Source organism: Balaenoptera borealis, assembly GCF_965194805.1.
Source record: "Balaenoptera borealis genome assembly, chromosome: 11".
In the NCBI taxonomy this organism is placed as follows: Eukaryota; Metazoa; Chordata; class Mammalia; order Artiodactyla; family Balaenopteridae; genus Balaenoptera; species Balaenoptera borealis.
In genome coordinates, this window is record NC_138868.1 from 33,759,851 (window position 1) to 33,781,177 (window position 21,327).

At 34.2% G+C, this 21,327-nt stretch overlaps 1 protein-coding gene across 1 annotated transcript in view; it reads right to left on the reverse strand.

Moving 5' to 3' along the window:
* The window catches only part of LUZP2 (leucine zipper protein 2), a 911,611-nt gene that overhangs the window by 437,959 nt on the left and 452,325 nt on the right, over window positions 1–21,327 (reverse strand). The window lies entirely within an intron of this gene.

The window sequence follows — 21,327 nt, forward strand, 5'->3', positions numbered from 1 at the left end:
AATTCTAGAACTGGAAACACGATATATGATATAAAAATGCACAGTTTGAATACTGAAAAATAAAAGGTTAGTAAACTTGAAGACACATAAATAGAAATAATACTATCTGAAGGAGAGAGAAAATAATTGAAGAAATGTACAAACACAGATTTAGGGAACTGTGATATCATATCAAGTTGTCTAATAAACATATGTTGGGAATTTCAGAGAGATAAGAGAAAAAGATTAGAGCACATAAATTATATTTTTAAAATGACCAAAATGCCAAGTATGTTTAAAAAACATACCTTTACATCTTCAAGAAGTTCCACAAAATTTAAGCAGGATAAATCCAAAGAGAACCACACTTAGATATATCATACTCAAATTGCTGAAAAGAAAAGAAAAAGAGAAAATCTTAAACAGGAGCATAATATACAAAGTAATCTCAATACTCATGACAGATTCTCAACAGAAACAACAGGGTGGAGAAGACAGTGGAACAGTATCTATAAAATGCTGTAAAACTGTCAATCTAGAATTTTATATTCAGCAAAAATACCCTTAAAAATTGAGGGCAAAATAAAGACATTTTCAAATAAATAAACCTTGAAGAATTCTTAAAAGAAAATCTGCTCTATCACAGATAACAAAAGACATTGTTCAGGCTGAAGAAAAATGATACAATATGAAAATGCAAATTTATAGAAAAGAATGAAGAGTTCCAAAAATAGTACATATTTAGATGAATACAAAAGGCTGTGGTTTCTCTTAATTTTTTAAAGAAAAAATAAAAACCAGTAACATTACATTCTGTGCCTTGAATATATAAAACTAATATATGGCAAAAATAACATAAAGGATAGATATGGTAAAGGAATTATACTAATGGAAGGATCTTTGTCCTGTTATAGAAAGTTGTAAAACATTAACTTTAGATAAAATATGAAAAATATGAATGCATAATATTCACTAAAGTAACCACAAAACAAAGTACACATTCATACAGCAAATATTCCAAAGTATAGAAAAAGAACAATGATAAAAAGAAAGATTAATACAGAAGGAAGCAAGCAAGAAACAGAGGAACAATAGCTTAGATATGAGAAATAGAAAGCAAATAGTAAAATACTAGACATAAAAAACTATATTAATAATTAAATTAAATTAAATTAAAAAAATAATATAAAGGATAGATATGGTAAAGGAATTATACTAATGGAAGGATCTTTGTCCTGTTATAGGAAGTTGTAAAACATTAACTTTAGATAGAATATGAAAAATATGAATGCATAATATTTACTAAAGTAACCACAAAACAAAGTGCAAATTCATACAGCAAATATTCCAAAGTATAGAAAAAGAACAATGATAAAAAGAAAGATTAATACAAAAGGAGCAAGCAAGAAAGAAACAGAGGAACAACAGCTTAGATATGAGAAACAGAAAGCAAATAGTAAAATACGAGACACAAAAAACTATTAATAATTAAATTAAATTAAATTAAATTAAAAATAAGAGATTGTTATATTGGATAAATATACAATTAAAGGTTATCTACAAAATTTTATTTTAAATATAAAGATAAAAAAATAAATAAAAACTGCATAAGAAAGCTTGAGTGGTTAATAGAAAAAAATGTTTCATGACATAGAATTTTACTAGAGATAGAGGTATATTTCATGTTGATAAAAAAAGCTAAATCATCAGAAAGATATAATAATTTTAACTGTGTATGTACTTAAAAACAAATTTTTAAAATAAAATATAAGAAGAAAAGGGATTCAAGGGAGAAAAAAACAGCTACAATTACAGATATTTAAAAAAACCATTCCAATAATCTATAAACAACTATACAAAATATCAGTTAGGATATACAATATTTGATAAATATTATTAACTAAACTTACCTAGTGAACATTTATAGAATGCCTCACCCAAAGAGCAGAAAACACATTTTTCTAAGTGTACATGGCACATTAACCATGGCAGACAATATGCCAGGCTACAATATAATTCTTTATGCATTTCAAAAAAATTGAAACTTCCAGAACATATACTCAGATCAAACAGAATTAAATTAAAAATTTAATGTCAAAATTTCCAGATATTTTAGGTAACCAATGAATAAAAGAAGAAATAACAGAAAAACTGGAAAAGATTTTGAATCAGATGAAAATGAAAAATACAATATATCAACAGCTGTGTAAAACAATGAAAGCAATGTTTAAAAGATAAATGCTTGTATTAGAAAGATGAAATATTAAAAAAGAGTTTTCACCATAAGAAGCTATAAAAAGAAGAGCAAATTAAACCCAAATAAATTGCATGGAAGGAAATAATAAAAATTAGAGCAGAAATTAATGATAGAGAAAATAGTTACAATGCATAGTACCAACATCATGAATAAAAGAGGTAAGTATTACAGATATTAAATTAATGATAACAGTATATACTTCAATATATTTCACAATTTAGATGAAAAAACAATTTATGAAAAAACTTACAAAAATGACCCAAGAAGAACTAGAAAATGTAAATAGCCCTACTAAAGTAATTTAATTAATTTATTTAAAGCTTTCCCAAAAGGGATATTCCAGATGGTTTCACTGATTATTTCTATCAAATGTTGAAATGTGAAATAATACTAATCTTAAACAAATTGTTTCAGAAGCTAGAGGAGGATAGGTCTGCTCTGCTTATACTCTATGATAATTTTATGATTATTATTTCTCTGGTAACAAAGCCAAAAAAACTTGTAAGATGTAAATAGAATTATAGGCAATTTCTCTTTTGAACATGTAATGCAAAATTTTGTAGAAAATATTATAAAACCTAATCCAGCAAAATATAAAAAGGATAAAACATTATCATCAGGTGGAGGATTGTGTAGAAATTCAATGTTAGTTTTACATTCAAATTGAAATATTTTTATCACTTTAATGGAAGATAGGAGAAAAATTATATGATCATCTCAATCAATGTAGGATAATTATTACAATTTAACACCCATTCATGAAAATAAATTTCATCAAGCTGGAAATAGATGGGAAACCCTCAACATGACAAAGGATATTTATAAAAGACTTTATTATATTCAGGGCTGGAAAGATTGAGTGCTTTCCTGTAAAAGTGAGAATTAAGCGAGGATATCCTTACACTACCTTAAAGGAGGAAAACATAACTGAATTATTTTATGACTTAGGTTAGTCAAATATTCCTTAGATAGGGTACAAAAGTGAAAACCAGAAGAGAAAATACATTGATAAATTCTACTTCAAATAATGAAATACATTTGATCTTTAAAGAAACCATTAAGAAAATAAATAGGCAAGGTAGAGATTGGGAGAAGAAATGTGCAATATAGTTTTGACAAAGAAATGGTACAAAACTATGTAATGACACTTTAAATGAACAATCAAAAGGCAAACAACACAATAAAGAGCTTGGAAAAAAACCTGAACATGTACTTCACAAAAGAAGACATTAGGGTATCAAGGCCAAGCACACACACATCAGAAAGTGTCCTCGACATCTTTACTCATCAAAGGAATGAAAAATAAAGCAACAATGAGAAACCACCACTAGAAATGAGAAATGCACTGCTGGAATGTCTAAAGCAAAATCTAGTAAAATGAAATATTGGCAAGGATATGGTACAACTTCAACTCATATATTTAGACTATATAAAGTGACATAATCACTTCAGATTGGCCACTTCTTAAAACATATGCATACACTATGACCCAGCAATTTCAATCCTAGTCATTTATCCAATATATATGATAGCATGCATCCGCAAAATGACTTGTATAACAACATGTATAGCAGCTCTATTAATAACTAGACAAAACTTGTAAACAATTTAAAAAATTATCAGTACAAGAATGGGTACAAATTTGAGGTCTATTCATACAGTTTTAAAAAGAAATAAATCAAATAAATAAATAAATAAATAAATCACTGTTATAACCAAAGAAGCCACAATAAGTTCATAGTACTTTATTTCATATGAAGTTCAACAATAGGGAAAACTAATCTATGGTAATAAAAATCAGAACAGTGGTTGCCAATGAAGGATGTTTATTGAATGGAATTAAGTACAAGGACATTTTCTTGGTCAATCAAAATGTTTTATATCATGATTAGGGTGTTGGTTACAAAGGTGTTAAATTTTCCAAAGCTCATCAAATTTTTAAAATTTAACAGTTTTATCAGCTTTTTGTGGCATAATCATAAAATTTAACACTTAATACCTATGTATTTCACTTTACCTAAAATTTACTTATAAAATAGGATTAATTATGATAGCCATTTTTACTTGTAATAAAACACTCGTGAAGACATCATCCACCCATCTATCCATCAATCCAGCCACCCATATATCCATCCACTCAACCAATATTTATTAAGAGCATCCTAGTCAATTACAGATGATATGAATATTTCAGTGGAGCTGCAATTAATGTAAATATGAAATTACTAAGCAATTGTGTACATTCTCTGAAAGAGCAAGCAAAATTTACTATTCAAGGGTTCTAATTCAGCTTTTGAAGTCAAGCAACCTTCTTAAAGAAGGTAATTAGTTCTCATAATACTGGTGTAGATCTCAGGCCACTGAAACGTGGAATAGTAATGGTAAGTCATTTGTGTTTATCCTGTAGCTCCATTAACCCTTGAGATGATGCACCCTGGCCAAAAACTTGAACGCAAACTCATGAGAAACCATAAGCAGAATTTAGAGGAACCAGTCAATTAAGCTGCTCTCAGATTCCTTACCAACAGAAACTGAGATTGTTTTATGGTGCTATACTTTATAGTAATTTCTTATGATCCAAGAGATTATCCAATAGATAATATCAATCTGTGATATGACCAGAGGTGCGTTTAAAACTTTTATATTATAATTTATTTTGGGTACAGAATTTAACCTATTACTTGCTAGGTTCTACTGAATTTTTAGCATTTTAGAACTGCAAAACACTTTGAAGATCTATTTGTTAATTTTTTTCAAGGATACAATATATGCTTTAACAGAAAGTGCTAACTTCCATAGCCTGTGTTAATATTTATGAAGTGCTTTTGAAGACTAGGAATTCATGTAATCCTCACTACAATTCTGTGGAGCAGAAATTCTTATCTCCAGTGTATAGACATAAAAGCTGAGCTCAGGAAGTTATACAGCTTGTCCACAATCAGACAGTTAATAAGAATCAGCACTTGGATCTGAACTCCATTTATCTATTTTAGAGATAGGAAAATTGTGAACTTGTAAATAGGCCAAAGTCACTAATGGCCATGGAGAATGTGAACTCAAGTTTTCTCATTTCCAATCTGGTTTTCTGTTTTTACTTAAAAATAACTTTTCTCTATATCACACTTCCTTCATAAGCAATTAGGTTTTTTGTTTTTTTGTTTTTTTAACCTCATCTGCACTATTGATTAAAAATACAGCATTGTGTAAACCAAGTATATATTTTGGGATCTACACTCATATTTTGATGCTTATTAATTATATTAATGCTATTCAAACACATTAAGTGCCAAATAATAGAGCTATAGTACCTGTTATAAACAACCAATATACAAGTTCTCTAACTTACTTAAGCTCTCCCATATTTAAATTTTTGCAGTTAAAGATGTTCATACAGTATTCCCCCCACTCTCTATTTGGTAAAAACTGCCTATTTCTCAGTTTTATAAAAATGCACTATTTTGGTTTTATTTAAACGCAGCCTCTTTAGGGGAAAATATGATAATTAAAAATCTACAACATTAGAAGAGTACTGAAGAAACTATCGATACACGTTACTTTATTCTCCCATTTCTAAAAAAGTTATACATTTGCCTTAGTCATTCCTGTTTCTTTTCTACTAAACCCCCAAATTAAACCATACACTTTGCTAGTGATTATAGCATTTATTCCAAAGAGGCACACCAAGAAATATAATCATTCTCAGTCATATTGGCAAAGTCTTGCATTTTACTAAATCAGATATCAAACATGTCTCTGTACATCTGCTGAAATCAAAGCTGAAAATTTCATGTTAAAACACAACTGAAGATGACCTGAACTTGTATAAAGATTATGCCCACCAAGTATTTGTTGCTGTACTACTTTCTCTGAGTAGAAAATAAGTAAAATTGTATATGATACTTATATTATACACATTATATATATGGTATACATACATATATACTGTATATTGTCTATACACATACATATATAATTATTTCTATACACATACATATAAATAATTGGGATCATGTTCAGTCTTAGTGGATATTTGCTGTTTTTCTTGCTTGCTCTGCTGCCCATTATCGTGCTCTATCAGTAAACATTAATTTTCCTTTGGCAAAACACCTCTGTCTTCTCTCAGTTGTGATTTGAATGGGGCTGACACAATGTTTTGGTTCACCTCCAGATATACCTAATCAGTATATTCTACACTCTGGTCACAATATTAGCTTAGGATGGGCTATTGTGCATATAAAGGCACAATGTATATAAATCCATAACACATCAGTTTGCCTCAAACATCACATCAGCCTGTTAAGCCTTTCCAGACCACTTCTGAACTTCCATTTTACTTGACTTTTGTGGCGTCTATGATATTCAAAAGGGATATCTATTGCAAATCCCCTTCTGTTTTCTCTACTCTGTTAGTAACTGGCTATGACAACTTTCTTATGGCAGATATTCATTACATTCACTTTAAACTGCTCTCCAGATTTATTTCCCATACTGTTCCCCTAAACTTCCAGTTGTGTTTTCTTTCTTTTTGTTTTCTGGTTAGAAATATTGAGATTTCTATTATTTTCATGCAATGCTTCATTGGAATTATCTCAGGTACATTTCCTTCAATATATTTTAGCACTTCAGCATCTGAACGTGAAAGTAACTGTAAAGCCCACATAAATACTTAAGTCTGCATTTTCGTGATGTCTATGGAAATCCAGCTGTCCACTAAACAACTACATGGATTTATGCTGAGACCTCAGCCATTCACTGCAAAATCAATCAGATTCAAATAGAAAATGTACCTGTTTGAAAGAAACTGCACAAATTTTTGGTTGTGATGGCATAAAAATGTAATTGGATAATAAAACTTGGCCTTTACAATACTCTGAAACTCTCAAAGTATGTAGGAAATAAAAACAAGTAGGACTATTATAGTGGATAGAAAAATGAAACACAGAAGTAAGTGACATCTAAGGTCACACTGGATGCTGATAAGGTATCTGGGATTTTGATATAGAAAAAAAGAATATCAGTTTACTGTCCTAATTACCACTATTGCTCTATAATTATTTTTAGTTAAGTACCAGATGTGTTAGGCATTTTGTTAAGGAATGTGAAGAATGTGGCATCTCATATCAGAGATGGAACTTAAACCTTCTTGTTAGTTTTCTTCCTTTCCTGATTTTAATGTGTACTGAGTACCATATAAAAACTTAGAAACAAAGTTGCCTAATTAGTCTACAGGTCTCTCCTCATCTTCTATTTCTATTTAGGAAATTCTATATTTCTTTCAGCCACGGATTTCAGATTCTTCTAATCATGACATAGGAATTTCTTTTCTCAAGGTGACAATGAAAGCTCTTGGTGCACAATAGAGAGCACCTAAAGAATCAAGTTAAGGTTCACTGCACAGACAGGCTGCAATAATTTCAGTGTTGTACTGCATAGGGAGGGTTGTGGTGGAGAGATGACTTCCTGCTCTTAGATCATCTTCCTGAATTATATCTCAGGTGTGAAAGGTGATCTGGTCGTTTCAGGCAACAAGAAATACAGATTAAGTCATTTATTTGTTAGAGTATAATTGCTTTTATCTAAGTTGATTTGGAGATCTTCATATTATATAGCTCAGAGGGGAAGTGCTGTGTCCTAAGTAGGCATAATTAAAACCAATCTCTCTGAGACAGATGAATATATAAATGAACTACCATTTGTTGAATACATTCTATGTGCCAGACAGTATGTAACATTCTCTATATTTGTTGTCTCACTTAATTTCGTTTAACCTGCCCCCAAATCAACTTTGAATTGATGTTATATCAGTGAAATTTCCAAGAAATTAAGACACTTGTAAAACTTGGGAATAGGAATTTGAACATAGGTAAGCAGTAAACAATGGTGGTTAAGTGCAAAAAGTGACACTTGTATAGTCTTGGGCAAATATTTTTAACTTCATCAACTGTAAAATGAGAGCAATAATACCAATCACCTCTTAAAGCTGTAAAGATTGGATGAGATGATGCATTTAAGATCTTAGTACAGTACCTGACATAGGTACATGCCTAATGAATATTACTGATTGCAATGAACACTGTGGAGCTTTGCTCAGAACCCTTCTTTAAGGCCCACATATCCAATCTCTCTGCTAGAAATGTCTGTTGCAATGGCTCACAACTGTTTCTTTCAGAAGAAACTGCTCTCTACCACCAAAGACTGCCTTGTCCAAAGTTTTCTTATTCCATGAGTTGCTTTCGGCCAATTACAGGTTCATGTCTGGATATCAAGGCTCAACTTCCTTGCTCAACTTGGGAAAATTCTGAAGGGCCATCTCTCAACAACAAAGCTCCTCAGAGTATCCACTGAAGCTTTAGTGGTATTTCAGGCCACCTTCTTCACTTGTCCAATCTGTTTTCTTCACTTCCTTTCAGGCAAATCTCCTGAGAGTTCTTTCCAGTAGACCTGCATGCAACAGTTTGTCTCAGTCTGTTTCCAGGGAACCAAATCTAAGACACTGATAATGATGATGATAGGGAAGGGTGTATGTGTGATGCAGTGATGGTATCTACCTCTAAAGTTAACTCTACTGATGACTACCTGGGACCTCATGTCCTGCAGCATGGGGGTTAAATAAACAGTATTGGGAAATGCAGCCTGTTACAATCACAGCAAATTATTTAACTTACTTGAGTCACAGTTTCTAGTTTCTTCACCTGATTTTTTTTTAGACTTAAAAGAGATACAACTTATAAAACATTCTGCATATAGTAAAAACTCAATAAAACTTGTAATCATTATTCTAAGTCTCAGTGCTTTCACTTGGAACGTGAGGATCATTACACTTACACTATCTACCTCCTAGGACATCTGGAATATCAAATGATGCAATGAAAGTGACCAAATTGTTACCAGCTATCACTCAAACATAAAACATTTTCCCTATTATTACTGTACCAAAGAGAGAGATGCCAACATAAGATCTAACTTTTTATCTTAGGACATATCAAATAAGGGTGCAACTCTGCTTCAAGACAATAATTGAGGAAAGGCCTTGGCTGATTATGCAGCAAAAGCACTGAATATAAATTAACCTACACATTTTTTCTTTGTTGTTTATGATGGGTTGGGTCTGTGACCTTGGATAAGTCAAGTAATACATCTGAGTTTCAATTTCAATTTCAGGGACAGATTGTGTGATAAAGAGATGATGAGATGGTTAATGAGATAGCATTTGTTGAGCCCTTTGAGATTCTTAGATGAAAGATGCCACATGAAGAAAATATGCAACCTCCTGTTATGAAGTTGGGGAAAAACAGCATAAAGTGGCTTCTCAGCCAAAACACATGATGATGACAAATAAAATCAAGGTGTTGTGTTAATCCCCCAGACCTTTCTTCATAGTCAGGGAACACAATTCCTGAACTTTTCTAGGAGTTTGAAGGGCAATCTTGACTAAGTCCCTATATAAGCTACAAGTACTTAAAGACAAATTGTAATGATAATAGAGTTTGTAGACTATTTTACAGTTTAAATATAAATAAGTTGGAGTTAAAATCCCAGAATCTGATGCCAACTATGAAACCCTAGCCCTAAAAGATATTAGTTCTGTAGCCTTGAGTAAATTACTCACCCTCTTCTCTTTGCCTTATTTATTTTGTAAGTAACATGGGAATAATAGTACATACTTTATAGAGTTGTAAGGATTAAATGAGTAAAGTAATTAAAACAGTATCTCACATATAAGCTTGTTAGCTTGTTATATGTAGTCTAATGGGATCTCAAATTTAACAAAGGTCAAGCAGCACCTTGGGATAAATAGCGCAATATTTTCAAGAGAGATGAGGTGTGAATAATATTGCAACAGTGTCACAATACAGTATTGTGAAACCCAGTATTGGCTTCTCTCAGAAAGAGCCTGCCTAAGTGAGTTCTGAAAGTTATAGTGAAAAGAGGGACCCATGACTTGAACCCAAATAATGCAATCAGGTGGTTGGAACAGGGTCATGGCTTAGAACAGAGACTGTCCTATCACCTGGAGCTATCATTTTTCCTGACATCTGGACCTGTATTTAAGGCCTTCATGTGTTTATGGGGATTTCTGCCTGAAGGTAACTTAAAAATACTACTTAGTTTCTCACAAAACTAGATCTTCTCATTCTAGGCAACATCAGGACTCTTTCTGATATATGTTAGCTATCTCTTTCAAAGGAAATACCTAAATTCCACACAGGAAATTGTCTTAGAAATTGTAATGATGCCAGAAGTAAATGGGAACTATTCCCTAACTCCTTCAGCAAATTAAGTTTTGTTTCTAGAAAAAGCAATAACAGGGAGCCATTATCTTAAGCCTTAGTATTACCCTAATTTATCTTAAATCACTCAGTCACATATATCAAAATGATATTAACACTGGAATACACTAACAAAAGGAAAGAAATTAAGAAAACAGTAGGAGTTTATTTATAAACATTTCTTCTAAGAGCAAAGTATAAAGACACTAAATTAGTTCAGTTCTCCTTAGTATAAGAGAGAACATCAGACCATAATATATAGACATCCATTAGATGCCTCTGATGATGGGAATATTTAAAATAATTAATGGGTTTTCATCGGGGTATGGGGGCTGGGGTGTTAGGATAGACCCTGATCTCATTTTAGATCCTTGGTGATGGTTTTCAATAAACTCTTTATTTCTGACCTTCCTTTAGCAGTCACTTGAATAATGACTCATTATTCTCTAGGATTTAAACTTCTGAAGCTCAAAGATTGTTACTTACATGAGATACATGCTAAGCTACCATAATAAAATGACCACCAAATACAGTGGATTAATATAATAACGTTTTATTTTTCTCTCACACAATTTACAGAGTGAATAATTCAGGGCTGGTGGGCATCTATTCTCAACACATGGATTTCAAGGTTGCTCCAGTAATTATGACTTCCAAAACAGCAGGAAAGATGAAGAAAAGAATCTCTAAGAACCTGACCTTGAAATAGAAACACATCACTTACATTAAATCCCATGGGCTGTACATAGTCACAAAGGAAGAGAAGTTGGAAAATGCAGTTTCTAGCTGAGTAATAATGCAGCCATTTAAAATTTGACTTTGTGATCATTTGCAAGGAAAAGATTGCATCTAACTGGTTGTTAACTTGGATATAGGGAAAGCACAAATTATAGTTAAAGAAAATAATAATGTGCGTAGCAAAAGGATACAATGGTCAATTTTTAATCCTTCTCTTACTTCGCTATCTGCCATGTTTGACCAAAATTACCATTTTTCCTTAATAAATTTTTACATGGTTTCTGTAATACCAGTGTTTCTTTGGTTCTCATCTGACCTCATTGACCAACCTGTCTCAAATTCTTTGTTGGTTTCTCCTCATATACCCAACCTGTAAATATTATCATGTCCCTGAGCTTACTCTCCAAACTTTCCTTTTGTAAATTTACACTTGATCCCTAGGCGATATTAACGTCATAGATTACATAATGTCTCTAAATCCATAAGCCAATGACTTTAAATAGATTCTAGGTTGGACCACTCTCCTGCACACAATATATCCTAGAGCCTATTTGACATCCCATTTGGATGTCCAACAGGCATAACACAACTAAAATATCTAAAACTGAACTCCTTATGTTTCCATACTCCAAAACTGGAACTCTTACTGGCTTCCTCATCACAGTTCTATGGCATCCCTTCAGCAGGTCAAGAAAAAAATGTTGTCATCATTCTTTATTTCTCTCTTCCTCTCACATATTTCCCCTACATATTCATCATTGTACTCTGCCAACTTTTCCTTCCATCCTCTATTCAACAGCTTCTTATGACCTCCACTATAACCACTTCAAACCAAGCCATCTTCATTTCTCACACTTGGTTATTTTATTTTCTAGTTCTCTTCATAACCACCCATGATCATTTCTCGACACAGAAGCTAAAGTGATCCTTTTAAAATAAATTAAGATTACATCATTCTGCTGATCAGAACCCTCTGGTGCTCAATTCTCACCTCACTCAAAGCAAGAGTCTATCCTGTCCACAATCTGTTCCCTTGCTGTCTTTATGAACTCATCTGTGTCCCTTCCAGCAATGCTGACTTCCTTGCTCTTCATCAAACCTATCAAATGTGATCTAACTTCTGGTTCTTTGAAATTGTTCTTTCCTCTGCCTGCAATCTTTTTTCTCCAGTGAAACCTATAGCTGGATTCTTTACTTCATGCAGACCTTTGTTGAAATCCCACATTAACAGGGAGTCATGCTACTTATTTATTGCCTCTTAACCCCACACCCATCCTTTTATGACCTACTTTTTTTGCTACGGAAGTTGGTTGCTAAAAACTATATTTTTCTTTTGCCAGCTGGCTCTGTGTCAAGTTCTGACAATAGGAGGCACTGGAATAGAAGGCAAGAATAGAGGAAGAAAGGACTACTCTTTCTTTCTTCATGTTTCTGTTTTTTTCTACAGTGACAATTTCAGAATAGTCTTTTTAGCATTTCCCGTGGTGGTGGGCTCTTCTTCCCGTTCCTGGATGACCTCAGAAAGTTTCCTCTTTACTGTGGCAGTAGGCAATGTATTTGAGCAGCAGGTAGACCACCTCTTTAGTGGTCTTAATATCAATCTTGCGGGGTCCTTCCTCAAAGTTTCAATTTTTCCTCAGCCCCAGTGGTAGCAGGTGCTTTTTTTGTAGCAACTCTTGCTACACTTTAGAATTTTCTTTTATCTCTTTCAGTAATTAAGAATATTTACCTAGTTATTCTTTATATTATTTCCTTTTTTTACATAAAGGATGTCATTTGTTTCACTTGACTAGGTCTTGTCTGATACATTTATTCTGATCTATTTTCTGCCATTATTTATCCACATCTCAGCTACTATGTTTTAGTTTTTGAGTTTCTTGATTATATCCCTAAATTAATATATTAACTTTGTAATAGCAGGATCATTGTTTTTTTTGATCATGATTTTATCTCCACTATCTAGAATAATATCTGGTATGGCAATATTTGTTGCTCAATGAAAATTTGTTGAAATAATGAATTTGTAGAAGGAGAAGTAAAGTATCTTCTATTGTATACAGATGGTTTAGGATGATAGAAGTTCTGTGAAGACAGTTTAAATGTATAGTACTTGTATTATTCACAAGAGTATTTGTGTTTTCCTAATATATACAAATTGCTTCAGTTGTCAGTATAGTTTAGATCTCAATATCTGAAAATTAGTTCAAGCAGTTGATGCTTCTTTGTAACATTTACCGTAGATGAATGTTAAGAGGTCAATTTTGCTCACTAAATACCATCTCTATTTGTATATTTTTTATTAGTTCCTTGGAATCAAAATATATTTCAATACATTTATAAAAAATAATGTAAATCCCTCTCTAGGAAGACATAATTTATTCCACAAATATTTATTAACTAAAAAAGTAAAAGTTATATACCAGGTACTGCACTAATTTTGGGAAATAGGAGTAAGAAAGGAGGGGGGGAGAAAAAGAGACAGAGGAGGTGAGAGAGTAAGAGAGACCATGGAACTTAAAATCTCTCAGAAAAGACAGACATCACATAGGCAATAACAAGTTTATCTGGAAACTGTGGTTGGATGGAGATGGAAGTGGGGCTTGTTCCAGGAAGAAGGACATCCACATGCAGCAGAAATAAGAGACAGCATGTTTTGTTGAAGAAATCAAGTAAGTTCAGCTTGGCTAAATCAGAGAGAATCAGAAAAGATAATGGAGAATGATGAGATATGTGACTTAAGAATAAAACAAAAGCCAGATTGCAGAGAACTGCAAACGTCCTCTACTATCTTACCATAATGGAAACCACTGAAAGATGTTAAATGGAAAATACTATGATCAAATTTGGAAAATTACTAGGATTGCCGTGTGGAGTACAGATCGGTGCATAATTAAACTATTTACAGGAGTCAAATATGGAGTCTGTCTGCCAGGGAAAACATCATGGTGGTGTGAAATAGGACAGTGACAGGAGGAATTTAGAAAAATAAACAGGTGAAAGAGCTATTTAAAATACCAAATGCAAGGCATACCAATTGAATGGAAATGTGGATAAAGGACAGATGAAATCAGTCCTGGATGGGAGAGACAGAGATATCAACCAGCCAACTGTCATAATCAGAAGATATGTAAACCAAAACCAAGTCCATATTAAGTTCATATCAAGTCCATAAGAAGAAATGGAGCCTGGAGCTATGATGAAGGAAAATGGAACTATTTATTCATTAATTTAATCATCCATCAAATATTGATTGGGTGCTTCATTATAGTACTGAGTGGTCACTGTGTTAAGGAAGAGTTAAAAACACTAGGGGGTTGTTTACCATCTTTTTCATCTTTTTCATTACTACAGATCTTTTCCAAAAAAAATCCATCACTTTAGCTTTTGTGACTTGTGCTTGATATTATCTGTTTCTCCCTTAAAGCCATGTTCCATCCTTTTCCATCATGCTCTGATGAAGAGAAGGCTGATGTTATGTCAGCAGTTTTTCTTGCCCCTTTGCTTCTGGTTGCATTTAACTGGAGGAATAAGAAAGATAACCCAAGTGATAAGAAGAATGTATGAACTTTTTATTCACTGAGTTCCATCTGTGGTATCCTCCGAGTGTTGACTGTGTCCCTGTCCCTCTACCAAAGGCCACACATCCTGTTAGGACTCTTGTCATCCACTGTTCTCTCTGGATTTTTGTAACTGTTTTCTAGCCTGTCCCATCAGACTTGAATTTTTTAAAAAGCGTGATGATTATGAAATTAAACATCCATATATGGGATTATTGCTATTCCTATGTGGTATAAGATAAAGCTTTTTCATTCTGTGAGCTGATTAAACAGCAATTTGATTGCAACAACATTTTAAATTTTGTTGCTGGATGGTTGACATGAGTACCTATTATAAAAAGTAAATTAAGTTATAATGAGTAATAGAAATATTTGGTTCTGAAAATAAATCGAGTTTAGTGGAAGAAAAGAAACACTTCATAAAAGGTAAAATATGGAAAATAAAATTTTACATTTCTTGTTCGGTACTGGCAACTTGTCTCTGAGATGGAAGTCACTGTGCAAGAGATTGATTAAAGGAAATGTTACATTTGTTAAAGGAAAGGGGAGTAAAGCCATGTTCGGCAGAGGGAGAACTGGAGCTGTGATGTGGTTCACTGGGACCCTATGAGGAGTTTTTTTTTTTTTTAACTTTTTATTTTATATTGGAGTATAGCCGATTAACAATGTTGTGATAGTTTCAGGTGCACAGCAAAGGGACACAGCCATACATATGCAAGTATCCATTCTCCCCCAAACTCCCCTCCCATCCAGGCTGCCACATAACATTGAGCAGAGTTCCCTGTGCTATACAGTAGGTCCTTGTTGGTTATGAATTTTAAATATAGCAGTGTGTACATGTCAATCCCAAACTCCCTATGGGGAGTTCTGAAGCTGGTGTGACCCTTCAAAGCTATTCAGAGCTTTTTCAGTTTTGGGTTAAGAGGGTTCGACTTTTATACTCCAAATTCATTCAGTCTGTTGATGTAGACGTAGGGTAGCAAGCTCAATGGGCAAGGAAACTCACTTCAACCCTAAAGGCAGTCCCCAAAGAAGTTGACAACTGAGATCTGTCAGCCAGCAGCTAGGATATTACACCTTCATTCTGGAAGGTGGATCTTGGCAATGTATCCTATCACCCACCACGTTTCATATTCTACTTCCAAGATACAGTCTTTAAAATTTGTATACTTAATTCCACATGTTATTTTGTCTGTGGTTTTAGTTTTTGAATCACCTGCTTTTTCTTTTAGAAGTCTAGTTCAGTAACATATTTTCCTTTTCTCCATTCCATCCTCCATATTGCTTTATCACATTACCATGCTACCTGTCTTCAGAGCCTGAAATATAATATAAAGCTGGAATTCTGCCTGACATACTAGATGATTCAGCTAGTTAATCCTGCCTACTTCTCCAGCCTCACGACCTGTGACTTACCAGAATTCCCTACCTCTTACACTTACAGAACCTCTTGTGGATCACCAAACACATGCCAAGTCTCACCTTTCTATCTTTACCATTCAGGTTTTTCTGACTGATCACCCTTTCCCCTTTGTGCATCTAATTAAATCTTACATGCATTTTAAGATTATGCTCATGTATTACATAATCCACTATGCTGCTGCTAGTCACCACACCTTGTTCTCCTGCCTCCCTATTATTATTTATTTGTTATTGCTATGTAATGATTTTTGGTGTATGTGTTTGACCCCTTCTCCAGACGATAAACTTTTGTATAGAGGGACAGTTTATTTTATCTCTTTGTCTCAAACATATAGCAAGATGTCTGGCTCCAAACAGCCTTGTAGACACACAATAAATGCATGTGTGTGTGATAACAGTGCAAAGCTTATCCGTGTCTTTTATAGTACAAACCTTAAAAGGACAAAGAGAAAGAGACAGGCTTTCTCTGACTAGCTTTTTTCCACTAGACATAAGTGCTCAATCAATATGTGAATGGTTAAGAGTACTGATGAAAATGATAATGGCTTGAGGATTTCATGGTCTAAAATTCAGTAATTGAATACTTTTATATACCATTAGGGTTACAGAGAAAAAACAGTGGAAAACTAGAAAATATTGCCTCCCCCTTTTTATTTAGTTTGATTCTTCTCCACATAGCAACTCTGAAACTGGCTTAAAATTAGAATGTCAGTTAGTATGAAACATTGAGAACACAAGAGCTGACAGTGCCTTTTTGTTCCTCATTAATTTTTGTTTTACGTGTAAGTCAGCATAGATTCTAACTTTTTAATACTTTTTATGGTAATCTTGATAATAACCATAACCACAATACAAATATAGATCACCTTTTATTTAACAAATGAACATTTAAAATCTACTTTGTTCTATACACTGTCAGAGAGGCTGGAACTATATCAATGAACAAGACACATCCATGTTCCTGGAAACTTAGTGGAAGAAACAGACAATACGCAAGTCAATAAATATGTGTTTGATACATATTTAGCTTTCCGCTTCACAGGTGATAAAAATAAAAAGTGGAAAACATGGCAAGGGGATTGAGAATGCTGAGGGACGGGGAGCAACTTTATATTTACTGTTCATCTACAACATATGAAGTGATCTACTAAGTACTTACTGCTTTTTCCTAACATCCCAAAGAACAAAAGAGTTAGGATTTTAATTTTTTTAGTTAAGATATTTGAGACTCAGAAGTGTTAAAAAAAACTGTCTAAGCACATGAGACTCTAGTGGTGGAGGTTGCAGCAAAAAACAGATGTTCTTAGCACAAGACCTAAAAACACTTCAAAAGAACTTTCAATAGTTGCAATTCAATGTTTAATGAATTTTCAGCCCATTTCATTATTTCCCGAAAAGTCAGCTCAGAACCTCCAATAGCACTAATCAATTGACACCAAGAGTACAGGCGTAAAGGGAGAAAGATGCAAATTTTTCAGGAGCAAAAGATAAAGTCAGCCTCTGGACAGTAAAAAAAGTCACCTGCAACAAGGTGAAAAGAATGTCTTATTTCACCACAAGACTTCAGTAAGGCAGCAAGAAAAGGAAGAGAAAAAATATAAGAAGTGAATTTTAAAAAAACAAAAACAAACAAACAGAAACTTAGCAGTAGGCTCTAACTTCCATTTTTCAATCTTTTTTCCAGGAAAAATGAACAAATGCTCTGGACCAGCTCTAGGAAGTACATGTTTATTAACCAGGTTCTTTTTTATTTTTTCCTAGTATATAAATATACAGCAAGAAATACAACAGATGCTCAAATGTTGTAGTGGTTTTATGAAAGCTAACAGCAAAGCATTAAACATATCTAAACCCGCCCACAACTGCTTTGCATTTATGTAGCACTCAATATATATGAAAAACATATTTTTACCATCATTGAAGTAAGCCACCCTTGCAAATCTTCTCATTTTGCAAATGAATAATAAAATGCCACACAAAGGAACTAGTATCACTGTATTTTAGATGAGAAGACTCATGGGTTTTATCCAGCTCAACATTCTTATTTTATGGATGAGACAAGTGGGTCCCTGAGTCGACAGTTGATTTGTTCAAGGTCAATGGCAGAATTTAACTTAAAAGCAGTGCCTTTTTATTGCTAGTCCAGAGCTTCTGTAGCCATCACTACTCTTATACACATGTAGTACTGATGTTATGCATCTATTGAATTACAGATGCTCAAAAGCCTGGCAAATAGGATGCACTTAAAAAAAAATTGTTGAATGAATAAATTTCAATCTTTGCTTTCATGTCTCTACACATCCTTCCTAAGTCTGCCTATGGCTTGAGAAGGGCTGATGGGCTTCTCCATCTTTAAATCCTTTCCTTCATAGTTGATTGCAATGAGTCTTCATACTGGTTGTTCAGAGTTTTAACACACAGAGAAGACATTTTGTTGTTGTTGTTGTTAGTCATGGCTAACTGAGAATGAATGACAATTCAGGCCAGGTCAGATCCATTTGGCTCTTAGCAGATGGAATAAAGGAGGTAACTTTAAGGAAGGTTAAAAATGAAATAGAGATAATATTTAATTAGGGGCTTCTATTTCTGGCTAAATTAGCATTGGCTGCTGGATCTTTCCCTTAAATTCAATTCTCATGCCACACAACAGAGAAGGAAACAGTTGATGAATCTAATAAGTCGCTGGAGACACAGAGGACAGTTGAGTTTTTATGAATGGTAAGTGGAAGATGGCCAGGTACCTCAGATAAGGGAAAGGTTAGAGGACACCTTTTTAGTTACCTCTTTTTCTTTACTCATGTTGCCCTAGGGAGATAACTGTCCAAGTTTCCAGGAAATGGAGTCTAAGAAAAAAGCTTACGTGCTATTTGTTATTGTTGTTGGGGTGTGTGGGAGATGTCAGGGAGAGACAGTTGCGGCAGGAACCACTGCTTCTTCAGCTCATGGGGCTATATTAAGAGTAGCTACATAAACTACAGACTTTCCTCACACTACAGCATTTCAAAAAGGGCTTTTGAAAATTTATACCACCTTTCAGGTGATTCTTTTTTTTTTCTTTTTTAAATTTATTTATTTATTTATTTTTGGCTGTGTTGGGTCTTCGTTTCTGTGCGAGGGCTTTCTCTAGTTGTGGCAAGCGGGGGCCACTCTTCATCGCGGTGCGCGGGCCTCTCACTGTCGCGGCCTCTCTTGTTGCGGAGCATAGGCTCCAGACGCGCAGGCTCAGTAGTTGTGGCTCACGGGCCCAGTTGCTCCGCGGCATGTGGAATCTTCCCAGACCAGGGCTCGAACCCGTGTCCCCTGCATCGGCAGGCAGATTCTCAACCACTGCGCCACCAGGGAAGCCCCAGGTGATTCTTTATTTTAAATGTAATAAAATCTTCACCGCAAAACACCATAAGTAGATACACTAGAAGAACTAGTTGACATCGTTGCAAGTAGGGACACACTCACCTGTCTACCTGACCCAGCAGCTCCTAGTCACAGAACATCATATGGAACAAATCTGAATTACAACATGGTTGGATGAACACAAACTTATTTTCTCTGTGCATATACAAAAGCTATGAGGATGAAGAGTCTAAAAAATAAACACAAATAAAAATGTAAAAAACTAAAAACAATATCCACCATAACAAAAAGTGAACTTGTAATAGACACTATTTCCAAGGTATGGTCAAAAATGCTTGCTACAGAGTGAGTAGGAGCAAAATAAGTTATACTAAGATTACAGTGAGAGAGATGACAATACCAAGAAGAAATAAATATAGCACCAGGTCAAATTCAACAAGATGGGGAAGTCGAGCTTTGAACATAAGAGGTAGGGTGGTATTTGGATTAACTCACAATTAGGATAAGGACGTGTGTGTGTGTGTATGTGGTATGTGTGTGCAAGTATGTGTGTAAAACATAAAAATAGTTTAAAATTTGGAGCCTAAAAGATAGGCTCCAAACAAAAATCCTCAAAGGTAAATCTTCCAAGATATCTTGAAGTTTCTTCCAATGGCTTCTGTGTGTTTCTGGGTGCAGCCTCCTATGTGACTCACTGGTTGGGGATAATGTTTCCAAATTTTAACATGGGAGGGGCAGGTACCTCCTCACTTCAGGCTGTCTTGACTATTTGGCCTCTCTGACAAGAGCCCTTGCTAAGGAAAAAATAAAAGAAATTGCCTCTGGACTCAGGAAACTCACTGTCCGTTTTGGCTCATTCAAGGGCACAGAGGAGCCATGGTCCTGACCCCTGTCATATTATTTGTGAAGCAGAAGAGTGCATTGGGAAGTAATAAGACTGAAACCTTCATACAAAATACCATTTACCATTTGCAAGTAAATGTAGAGTTCTTCTTAAATGTGATTTCAGAGGTGAAAGTGCAGGAAAAGCCTATGGCTAGAATGAAAGTGAAAGCAATTCTGTGCCTACACATATTATAAGAGGCCATCTGTCCCCTGTGTGTACTAGACTATGATTGCAAAGACTCCAAGTTACTGTTATAATAGTTATTATAGCTTAGTTTGCAATAATTTTATTTGGCCTGCAGAAACAGAGTAATGGGCAGTTGTGCCCCGCCATCAGTAAAAACTTAATGAGGACAAAATTGATCTCATCAATTTCCCTGTTGTACCCTGTAAGCTTGCTATACCCCAGACCTGCTCCTTACCTTACTTCTTTGTCCTGGGCAGGCCAATCATAATGCTGGGTTTTTTTTGCTCATGGTCTTTGTCTAAGGAAAGCTGAAAGTCCCTTAGTGAGAGAGCAGCATAGACAGGTCTGTAGCTGGTTTTACTCTGGTTTGACTCAACTACAACAGCTTGAACCAGTGGTGGGCATTTAACCCATCAGCCAATGTATTATGAAACTAAGTCAGAGACTACTATTTGCCTCCCAATATCAGTTATGTTTCTCCCTTCTTAGATGAATGAACAAGAGATGCATGAAATTCCTTCTAGTTATGAAGGTTCCCCTTTCCTTCTTCCTCTTGATGCATAGAATGTAAACATAATGGCCAAAGTGTCATAGCTTTGAAGTTATCCCAGAAATAGAAGCCACATTAAGAAGGATACTGCTTCCTTGACACATCTTCCAGGCGGTTTTACCACCAAACTT